The sequence below is a fragment of the Meleagris gallopavo genome, chromosome 4 (genome assembly GCF_000146605.3).
Source record: "Meleagris gallopavo isolate NT-WF06-2002-E0010 breed Aviagen turkey brand Nicholas breeding stock chromosome 4, Turkey_5.1, whole genome shotgun sequence".
In the NCBI taxonomy this organism is placed as follows: domain Eukaryota; kingdom Metazoa; phylum Chordata; class Aves; order Galliformes; family Phasianidae; genus Meleagris; species Meleagris gallopavo.
Window position 1 is genome coordinate 6,362,819 of NC_015014.2, and position 11,927 is coordinate 6,374,745.

The window sequence follows — 11,927 nt, forward strand, 5'->3', positions numbered from 1 at the left end:
TGTTTTTCTTAAACTGTTTTTCTTTAAAATATTTTGGATGAAATGTCAAAATAAATGCCAGTAAAAAACACACTATTATGAGTAGTTATGTCCTAATGTTTTATTTTCCAAATATGATTATGACTTTCATAGCAATCATTGTTTGAGTAGTGATTCTGCTACTCATTGTCTAAGCATACATATTTTCCATCTTGTTCTGACTATATTCTGCACTCACCAGAGCACATTAATTTGCATAGTCCTTCTGATGATAATGTCACTCCATTAGATCAATTCAAGACTAACGACTTGCTCATTCAAAACCTGTTTTTTGTGGTGATAATTCTGGTGATTTTCTACCACATCACTACAACACAACATTCATCATTACCTTGTAACAGTAATTACCAGAAATTACACTTTCAGCCAGATTTGCAACAAAATTGGATAAATTACTACAAATATGTTCATTACTTTCAGCTCTACCAGTTTGACTTCTTTCAGTTTTGTCTTTACAGATGCCATAAAACATCAGTGTTATGGAAAAAAAGCTTGAAATCTGTCACATCCCACACATGACAGCAGAAAGGGGTGGCAAGATTTGTAAATCCCCCATTAGTTTAAGTTGAAATGACATTCAAGGTTCATAAATAAGAGGGAAAAAGAGATCAAATTTAATAGGAGATTTCTACAAAATTGTTATCCTATTTTCATTGGCCCTCTCACAATTATGTCTTTTGAAATGGTATAATTTTATGTGAAGTTCAAGTAAGGTTTGAGTTATTTAACAACTTAAAGAAGAAAAGAGCAAAAAGAAAAAAGAAGGAGAAATAAGGAGACTGAGGGATCACGAGGACAAAAACTGGGCTTGCTAACGTGGTTGCTTCATGAGGGTGTGCAAGGGATGAAGTAGCAGCAAGAAGTGGGGGCAGCAGCAGAAAAGAGGGCCTCCCTAGCCCCTGCTTAAAGTATCAAAGCAAAAGGGGAAAAAGACATTCCTCCTGCTAGCCACTATTTGGAAATATAGTTGGCTCCAATTCCAGGAATGGCAGACACACTAAATAGCAGCTAAACAAAAGAGGTAACACCAGGCCCCATCTCATAACTGACTGTTTCTTGGGCATTGTTCTGGACTCTTCCAGAGATGAACAAAACATCAGCCAAATTAATTTTCTCTTGTGGCTTTGTCAGGGCTTTGCAAAATCTTTCACAAAACATTTTAAATCAGAACATTTGAAGTCAAATGTTGCCAATACATGAACATATGAATGTATGCAGATTCTTTTTCCTCTTCAGCTTTTTGTCTTCCTTATATACATATAAATTAATTAATAATTGCCTCGTGTATTGTCCTGTTATCACTACAGTTTCAAATTTTGGTGAAACAGACTGCAGGCAATGGGAGGGTACTAAATTGGATACATATGCCTAAAGTATTTAAGGGTCTCTTAAAAGTTACGGATATGTCTAAGAAATTTCACAAGTCATGATTTAATGGTAGTTTCTCTTGCTTACAGTGAAGTCAGTAAGAACACGATAATAGTAACTGCTAATATCCATTGTTCCATTTTCTTTTTTTCATTTTTTAACTTTTTTCTTTTAAAGAATGTGCTGCCATACAGTGAGTTCCTCTTATTCTGTCCAAGAATGCAGACTTAACCTTGCGTAGATACAAATAATTACAAATTCATGCTACTCTTCTGCCTAGTTAGTCAGAAATCTGAGGGCAAAGTGCCACTGCTGATATGGCTTAAAACTCACTTGGTCTGAATTTTGACTACTTTTAATCCTATTACTTCAAGTTATTATTAATTAGCATTGTAAGTAGCAAAAATCTTTGCATAAATAAATAAAATGCAGCTGTGTGACCATCTGAAACACATCAACTCCCCTAAATTATATCTTCTGGTATTATGTATGCTATTAACTTTGATTTTTTGTTGTTAAACACTCATCATAATTCATTTTGTGCAACCAACTATACTGCCAATCAACATGAGCCAAGTTCTTTTTACATAAAGCAGTTGTGGTGATGCCTCCTTCAAGTATTATTTATTATTTACATAATAATAATTGTCAATCCAGGAAGTATAATCAATGATGTACATAAATATATGAAGAAAGCTCTGTACTTAACAGCTTGCATTATGAATAAAAAAACACTTATCACTTTCTTCAACAGATTAGGCTGCACCTGCAGTAGTGTAAACCAAATCAATCAAGGACTGAGATTTGAATCTTGCTCAAAATGTTAGCATCATCCATGTAATCAACAACTGACCTTTCTTTCCAGTGCCAGTCTGAAAAATTTTTCATCCACTTCTGACTTAGCGTCATCTCAAACTAGTGTTGGCCTCTGTGACCCAGGTGGAGCAGCTAACCGAAGATCTGTATCTCCTTGGGAACTGGAAGGAAAGAAGTGTACAATAGTAATCACATTTTCCTTTGCACATTGTTTTGATGCTTGTTTGTTTGGGGCTTTTTTGTGCAAATTCAACAGATTTTACAAAGGCTAATATCTTAACACAACCACTCTAAACTTCACAAGCGCTGCAGTCACCTTTTTAACTCTGCTACCACTTAAATTGATGGGGACATTTCCTATTTGCAAAATCAGAGGCAAATGCTATCAGATTGCTTTGTGAATGCATGTTGACCTCCCTTTTTAAGACTGATAATGGATATGTTTTTATCATCTGATTACAGAGCAAGTAAAAAGAATGCTGAAGAAATGATAAGAAAGAGACACTTCCTCATATGCATAAATACTCACGTTTATGAACATACATGTATGGTATTACCATTTTTCTTACTGTGTTTTTCTAAAACTAATTCTGTACTAGAAACAAGAAAATATAGTTGTGAGAGTGCGATGAAAGACTTTCTCATTTTTCTTAGTCTGTGGTTAATATATTCAGGTTTGGGTTTCCTAAGACCTGACAGGTTCAAGCACTTTGTTCCCTGAATTTTATTACTCTGTTTCTTGCTTTAACATAGAAGGTGACAAACAAGGAGTTCTAGGTGTGCTTATAGGCAACCAAAGGAAAATCCATACTTTTTAATGATTGCAAAGTGGACTTGTACGAGTATTTACTATATTAACTATCAACACTGGGGATGATATATTCAGAGCTAAACAATTAGTAGAAGTTTGTTTGAAAATATTGTATAAATCACTATGCAAAATAACTTGATTTTTCCTTTGTAAATAACTTGAAATTTACATTTCGGTCACCATCTTTGGTGAATAATTACGTGAAAGATAATTCAGATTTGTAATACTATTGTAAATTTTTTGTTTGTTTAAATTGTGGTTACTGTTTTCACATTATGTATGGCAGAATGAAGAAAGACAGGATCATGAGCAGGATGAGAAAGGTAAATCTTTTATGGTACAGAACTGCATGAAAATGCCACTGTATGTTTTTGTTTTCTAAGTGGAAAATGACTATGTAAAAGGAAATTCAAATAAGAGCAATGTTTTTATTCTTCTTTGGTGGCATAAAAGAAACATAAATACATAGCAAAAAAAAACAACCCTGTGCTTCCTATGGATGGCTCCATGTATTTTCTTCGGCATGCGTTGCTACTGCACATTTTTCTCCTGCATGAAAAAATGTTTGGCTATGCCATACAAGTGTACTGCCAAAATGCATGCCCATATTGTCCAAGCTTCACTATGGAGCCCACGCTGAATGAGCAAATTCTCCGTATATTGTGAGCTCTGCATGCAGGTAGAAGGCAAAACTGCTTGTAAACCCTTCACTGAGTAGAATACATAGGCACTGCCACTTCCTAAAATGGATGATCTTATAAAATTTCTTAGTAAGCTAATTTATTTCAGTAAAACAAGGATATCGTGAGGAAATGACTACCTGTTATATTTTTCTCATTCTCTTTAAAATATGACTTCAAAGCTACAGCACTACTAAGTTGTCTTATTACTATGGATTTTTAATGTGACTTGGGTAATAGTATAAATCTAAAAATTATATACGCAACCACCTTTACATGCAAGTCATTAGAAAGGATTTTAAGTGGATCACATTTTCGATTAGGGCTGAAATTTATTAAGCTTATGTGATCAGTTCTACAAACGTCTCTGTGGATTTAAGCTGGCAAAAAAAAAGGAGCAACCAGACACTTAAATCTCAGAATCTGAATTGGAGCATTCATAAAGGACAGATATCGCTGACTGTCATTAATTAAGGACCCTGATTTTTTGGAGTGGTTCCAGTTTTGAAGTCATTCTCCTGAGGAGCACTAATGAGGTCTCGATTATCCTGCTGTGGGGCAAGTGTGAGTAATGGAGTCATACGGCCTGCAGCTTCATGCAGCATGTTGGGCGTAGGCTCTTCCCCACGAATTGCTTAATGAACTGTTTGACCTTGGCTAAATCTTTTTATGCTGCGAGAGACAGACAGGACGGTTCAGGTAGAAAGTTTCCATCTCATCAGCATTACAAACAATTTAAAGGATAGCAAAATAAAAAGAAAAATAAAATTAAAAAGATAGAGATCGATATGAATGAGCAGGTAGAATATACATTTTGAGATTTGTTTGCATAGAGATAATCCTCCAATCTTACCTAAATCACAGTCACTGTTGAGATGTATTGCTACTGAGTTCTGCTTCCTAAATGGTCAATCATTTCTTCATTTTTATCTTAAAATTTATGCAAGCACCATTAACTTCTCCAAATCTGTAATTTAATTCACTTAGCTGTAAAACAAGTGATTTTTAGTAATGATCCACAGAGCCTGTTCATTGTCATGAATCTGTATCTAGTTCTGAACAGGTATTCAAGCTCTGAGCTTTCTCATATGCACACTATATCCTTTTCTAGCCCGCTCTGAAGTGTTATGTTTGTTTAGAGAAGAATACTTCGAGTAAATGATCACATTTTCAGGGAATTCAAGATAGAAGTCTGAAAAGACAATAGGCCAAACAGAAACTGTATTATTTTATCTGCTTCACTATGTAATCACATGCATTTCACTATCAAATATTTGCACTTTTTCCCAAAGTAAAGATGCTCAGAAATTAAATATTTTATTCAGTGTGCATACACACATCTCCCAATTATCTTAGTTTACTCATGTAAATTTAGGCAACTCTCAGGCTGGAATACTGTTTGAGCTTTCTATAAGACCATATTAAGATGAGAAACGCCAATGTATCCTACCGAATTTTTGAAATGCCAACTGTACCCTTAACAGAATTTCAAGAAATGATCAATCGTGGATTTTGTTAAGAAACCATACTTATGCAGTTGCAAAATACGGTCTTTAAAATGTTTTTTCTCCTGCATATTTCTTACTGAGTCCAACGTTATTAGTGATTGTAACAATCTGTTTCTTACAAGTCATTATTCTTCAAAAGCATCTCATGTGGTATAAGAATACTTGAAAATAGTCAAGATTGATAAGCAAAGACTTGTGAAACACCTATTTTCACATTTTAAGTAGCTTGGTACAAAAGCCAACATTCACAATAATATTTCTGATGCTTTTTATTATTTTATGAGTAAAAATGGATACACTGTAAAAGTGTTAATATGATAAAAATAATGAAATAGTCAAAAGTTATTAATGGCAAAATAATGTTACAAACAATGTATGATAGGAAACTATTTTATTAATCATTTTCTCTGAGTGGTTAATGGCACTGGGAACAGCAGACATCTTGAAATACCAGGGCCAATTTATCTGAGCTTCTTATTTTTCCTAACCTGACACACAGCCTTACATTGCTGCCTCTCCTGCTTCAATAACTAGTGTTTTGAAAAGCTTCAGAGGGAATCTCAGGCAAACCAGTCCAGGAAGCTAATCTGTTGATAGGTTACAGATATAGATATTGACTTATTATTGTTATTTTTTAAATCATTGGCAGGTCAAGAGAGAAACCACTTCTTAGTAGAGAAAATACTGACAGTACTGATCCCACTGTACCTGTATTTTGTGCTGATATAACGTGATATGTCTAGAGCACAGCAACTGATTTCATAACCCAGAGAGAAGGAAGGCATACAGAGTTGTCAATTTTAGCTAATGTTTCAATTATCATCATTTTGATAGAAAGCCATAGAGGTTATGCTGTTCTTAAAGATATCCAATATTCTAAGCACTTTTATACCTCTTAAAATCCACATCTTGCTGTACTCTGATGATGAGGATAATGAATAGTTTCAAACTATGTCAAAACAACTGCACTTTCAGTCTTTACATGGAAAGAGCAGGAAAAAAAAATCAATTTTAATTTTCTAAATGATGGAATCAAAAAAGACTGTTAAGCAAGAGTAATTTCTTTTTATCTGCACAGTCTTCAGGGGTGCGTTTTATAAAAGATAAGAAGTTAAGGAAGTTTTCCCTATGTATTCATTATAAACCTTGAGATAGAAATACAGGCAATTCCACCACTGGTTGCTTCTTTTTCACCTTTCCTGCCCTGATATCTGCATCTGACTTGCAAGTTTTGTCAGCGAAATCAGGCTAGGTCAAAGGAAACTGTTAGGTTGTGGGAAACGTATTCTTGGCAGAAGGGCTCAGCAGTACTCAGCAAGAAAGTGAGAGACTATATGAAGAGAGGGAGGGTGGGAATAGGAGATGTATACAGAAGTCTGTGATATATTTTAAGAAGTATATTATTAAATAAAGTCATTTCAGTCATTAGATGGTTACATTTCTTTCCCCAAGTACAGCAGAAATGAGATTTCCAAGCACAATTTTTTTTACCATCAAATCAATTGTTGTTTTGTTGTTGTTTTCTAACAAAATGGTTACAATATTTTATTTGACTTAATTTGACTTAGACTGAGTGCTTATTCCAAATAATACTCTGTCCCATATGTACACAGCCTTTAAATCCCTCATGCTAGAACTTCAAAACCAGGTTAGCAGAATGAATGTTTTCCTGTGATCTAGAGGAAAGATTAGCCATTTCAGCACAAGAAGGAATATGATCCTTGAGTCCTTGTAAAAAGAAAGTTGACCCAGAATTAGTGACTTTTGGGTCTGTTTTCCTGCTTCTTCAGGGAAAAAAAAATAAAAAATTAGTAACTTTAATCAGGAAAAAAAGCAAAAAGCAACAACAAAGAGCAACACCCATCAATGTTTTGTGATATAGATTTCACTCTTATCTGTATGTGGAAAAGGCAACTCTACAGTTAGAGCAGGACATGCTTATCTGCAGCCTTAGTTCACAACCCTATTATCTCCAGATAGAGATAAAATTTTGACCTTTCCTACTATTTTTTTTTGTTTAGGCATGAATATTTTGTTCAGCATACTGGATTTTTGGACTGTGCTTCTAACACAACTGGCTTCTCTAATGCAAGGAGTCTTGGGCCCGTAACTCTGGATTATGGATTCTGCCCTAATGGGATGATACAATGGCTTTCTTATGGGCAACTGGATTCTATCCAGCTGTATTATATAGTCCAAAGCTGACTGTATCCAGGGAATGGATTTTCAACTGGTTGGAAAGGTTGAGTCCTAAGAGAAAACTCACACATTTTCAGGGTCAAAACAAAATGGTAGGTCAGGTATTTGCTTTTAAACTCCAAAATACTGGCAAGAAAGTACCTCTATAGCTGGCTTGGCTAGTCAGCCAAGATTCATTAAGCATTTCATTCTAACTAGTATTTCAGTGTTCAAAGAATACGACTGTCAATGGACATCAAGAGCCATTACATCAGCCAGCCCCAAATCTGTGAAATCAGATCATGGAAGCAGAAGGAGGTCAATTTCTTCATCCTTGGCATCTTACCAGTACTTTTCCAAGCTACTTATTTTCCATTTTGCCTACAAGGAGTGTCCTTGCCACTTGCTTTTAGACTATGTTGTTGCTTCCACGTTGTCAGTGTACTGAGTAGGGGCGCTGGTGGATGCTTTCTAGGCTGGGCTTAGCTCAGTGTTTCCCTTAGCGTGCTGGAGGGAAACAGAATTTTTTCGTGGAAAATCATCTGAAGGTTCCTCTCAAATAAACACGATTGGAAATTCCACATTTTAACTGTTGGGTGGTGATTAGAGGAGGTGAAAAGAGATTATTAGTAAAAGAGCGAAATCTAAGAAAGGTACTTGTGCTTACTCCTTTATCTTTCTACTTTTACTCAGCTAAATTTTCAGTTATTTCATGTGGAAGCTATGTTAAATGGGCTTCATAAACAAAGCTGAAGCTCCTGCTTGATTTGATTACTAGGTGTACTCTCTTAGTGGTTTGACCAGTTTATGTCGTTCAGTACAGTCATTAAGATACAGACTTAATTTAAATTGTAAATATTATTTGACAATTGCACTGGTTAATTCCTAGTAAAGTAATATAATTTGTAGCCATTTAGCCTCATCTATACTATTGTATATTTTGCACTAGCACTAACAATGCTCATGACAGTAAGAGGGGTTCACCATAATTTTAAACAAATAATATAATCAGAAAAGGCTTAAAAAGGTAGATAGGTGAGATGATTTACTTAAGACATCCTTGTTTTTCATCAACGAAGCTTTCTGGTCTGAAGACAGGATCTCTTAAAGGTAAAGGACAGAAGCCTTAACCTCTCTTTCGCATTCTCTATTCAAAGATGCTAACTCTCTTTTGCTTAGCAACACTCTGAGAATGAAAACCTCTCCATGTCCTGAATTTAGTATTAACACCAGAAAATAGCAGCCTGTCTTCTCTATAAGGGAACAATAAAGAAGTCTACAAACAGTTCATTGTTCAGTGCAATGTTAATTTCTTATTTAAAACAAAGTGCAAAGGTGATGACTAATTAGATCTTGACATCTACTTAAAATCATTTCAAAGCACCATATATATTACTAAAAGTTTATTAATCATTTTTTATATTCTCACTCATTAACAAAAATAGTTGTGCCTTCTTCTGAATAGTGGCAGGACATATATATTGAAGCTGGGAACGGGTAAACCAGAATTTAGGTTTTGACTGAACACAGAATTTGCTTATGCATCTGTATGCATCTTGCTCTGTTTGTACTACTGCACTTTAAAGGTCTAATACTCTACAGATTCATCCCTTGGTATTCACATGGCAAAGTGTAGTTTCTATTTGCACCTGAATAAATGTGAGACAGAGAGCTGATTATTTCTGACAGTCAGTAAAGTGAGAAGCAAACATACTGACAGAAATCCACGTGCAGCACTAAGAATTGAAAAGGAGCAAAAGGTAAACTGCCTGACTCCATTATAAAAGGACAGCCAGTAAAGTTTCTTTTACCGCATGATAAGCAAAAGGTATTAAATTAAAATATTATCAAACAGACATATAATCAAATATTTCAAACAAATGCTCATAACAAATAAAAATTACCTTGCTAACCTACGCTTTAAAAGTGTTCTATTTATACTTAAAAGTGTTCTAAAATTCTACTGTTCTATGAAGTTACAGTAAAAGATACCACTTAATACAGGATATCTGTTTCATTCTAATGATGTTATTTTAAAGCAATAAAATTAAAAGTATCTTCCTACTTCTGCACACATATTCCTCTGGTTATGGTAGCTTGTTTAAAAGGATATATAAATGCAAACTTTAGTCTCTTATCAGTCGCATATTTTACATTTATGGGAAATGCTTCTTCTCAGTACAGTATTACCAGCCATGGCAATTTTGAAACACTGAGAAAATGCAGCTAAAAACCAGGACCTTTGCTTGGACGTAGAAGAAAATAACCAAAAGTACATAAATGCAAAAAAAAAAAAAAAAAAATTGAAATCCATGCTGTGCTTGTTTCTATCTCTGATAACTTAATGCATTTTAACCACAGGAATCATCCCATCATGTATTAATTATGGTCTGCAGATAAAATCATAATCATTATGTAATGAAAAATGTGAGTAAATTACTTTTAATATCATGTACAGTAGAAATTCAGCAAAAGCCATTCAATTTTTATACTGGCATTTGTAGATATCAGATTTTTTCCTACTTAACTGTGGACATTATTTGGCATTTCTTTTTCCTTCATGACATATAGAGATTTACCGAAAGGTCTCTCAAAATAGTCATATATTGCTCTCGTGCCTATTAGTGAATGCTATGCTGGCTCTCCACAGAGAGAGTGGAGAGCCAGCTGCCTTCGTTGCCCTTTCTCATGTAATTTCTCCTGGAATTTCTATTTGTTCTCAATTGCTCTACTTGAGTGGTTAACACCACTTAATAAGTAGGGCTCAGGTTAGCATTTCTAGAGGCTTTCCTAAATAAAACTCCCTTTCTTCAGAGAGTGTGCAAAGTGACATTGAGTGCAGTTCTTCAGGTGAATATATTTTAAGTATTCATTGATAACATCTCTGCTTAGAATTTTGCCTTGATTTTCCAGCTGTAAGTAGCACTGAAATTCCCTGATTGGAAAGGACTCAATGCATTTACCAAAATACTGGAAATATAATTTTGATATTAGTGAACATCTCCCAGCAGATGCAGGACAAATATTGATTAATATCACCATTAATTGACACCTTTTCTGAATTGTATTTGATTACCACATGAAATGACATAATGTGGAGCTGACAGCACAAAAGAGATCATGTAGGGAAGCTATATCTAGCAGAGAGGAGACATTCGAAAGCGAGGCAAGGAGGATCACCTATTGGTCTGTACAATCTTGAAACAGTTGTACAATGCTGTAAATTTGCCAGAAATATAGATTAGTCTATATGCAGATACTCTCTTTGAGATAAATGTGTGGTGATAGATAAGATAAGAGGACAAGAATAGTGGAATGACTTGCAGATGGGATAGATTTCGATAAATCAGGGCATCCTGCATTCTAGTCCTTCTCTCCAACGGAGGAAAAAAGTATTTGCTGTGGCAATCCATTAATGTTGCCAGCTTTCAAATGATTTCTGGTACACTACCTTAGACATTACATGTGGATGTAAGTTGATCAGAGAACATCAGACTATATCTTTTTTATAAAGCATTGATCTCTTATATTACACACTTTACCTTCTTTAAGATGGCTAGATGATGATATTTTTGTTGCACATCTTGGTATACTCACATGTGTGCATAGTTATTCTATACAACATAAATAGGAAAACTAGGCTTTCTTCAGCAAGCACAAGAGCAACATCAAGGATTTGCATAATAAGTAAAATTTAAAATTAACTCTCAAATCTTGGACAATAAATATTTACCAGTAGTATATGCCTAAATAACTCCTCTCCTTTGTAGCTGTCTAGTTCCCTCTTGTACAATTATTTCATTAAAGAAGCTATTAAATAAAAATATTCATTTTCTAAAAATAGATTGAAGTGATGCTGCATTAGACAAAAATAAGGCTAGACTTCCAGCCAAAACTAAGTTCCTCTGCCATCACTCATGCGTTATGTGAAAGTCTCCTACCTGGCAGAAAAATTGCTAAAGTTGTTTTTTGGCTCTGTTGGAATCCAAGGAGGGGAATTGCCATTAACTTCTTTTGGGCCAGCATGCCCTTTAAATGATTTTAAAGATCTCCTGTCATGCAGAAAGCCCATAGTGACATGACACAGCATTATCCAGTATATCCCACATCTTCACTGCTCTGTATTCAGAAACACCAGGACAGAATATACTTGGAAAAGTGTGGCAGTGAGAAATGTACAGAAAAAGATCTGAATCAAAGCACAGGAAACAAACCAACTATCTGAAGAATTCCTTTTTCTCATAAATTTTCAGAATAAAATTAAATATGAAACACTTGCCTTGCTACACTGCAGATACTTTGATAAAATATTGTTTTAAGAGTTCCTAACCACATGACTACAGTCATTATCACCTAAATTGATCCAGAAGAGATTTAATTAATTTAATGCATCTGGCAGTAATTATTATTCTGCATTTATTATGTTGGAATTTTATTAGCTTAATGGTTTTATCCATTTATCAGATAGCCACTGAAGAAAATTTCAGTTACACAAAGAATCTGAATAAATCAGCAATGATTTTTTTT

General features: G+C 34.6%; 1 long non-coding RNA gene across 2 annotated transcripts in view; it reads right to left on the minus strand.

The window, feature by feature from the left end:
- The window catches only part of LOC109367142, a 100,820-nt gene that overhangs the window by 4,265 nt on the left and 84,628 nt on the right, over positions 1 to 11,927 (minus strand). For both annotated transcript variants that reach the window (XR_002113907.1, XR_004159451.1), the window contains exon 2: positions 2,261 to 2,384. This is a non-coding gene — a long non-coding RNA (uncharacterized LOC109367142). The remainder of the gene's footprint in view (positions 1 to 2,260; positions 2,385 to 11,927) is intronic.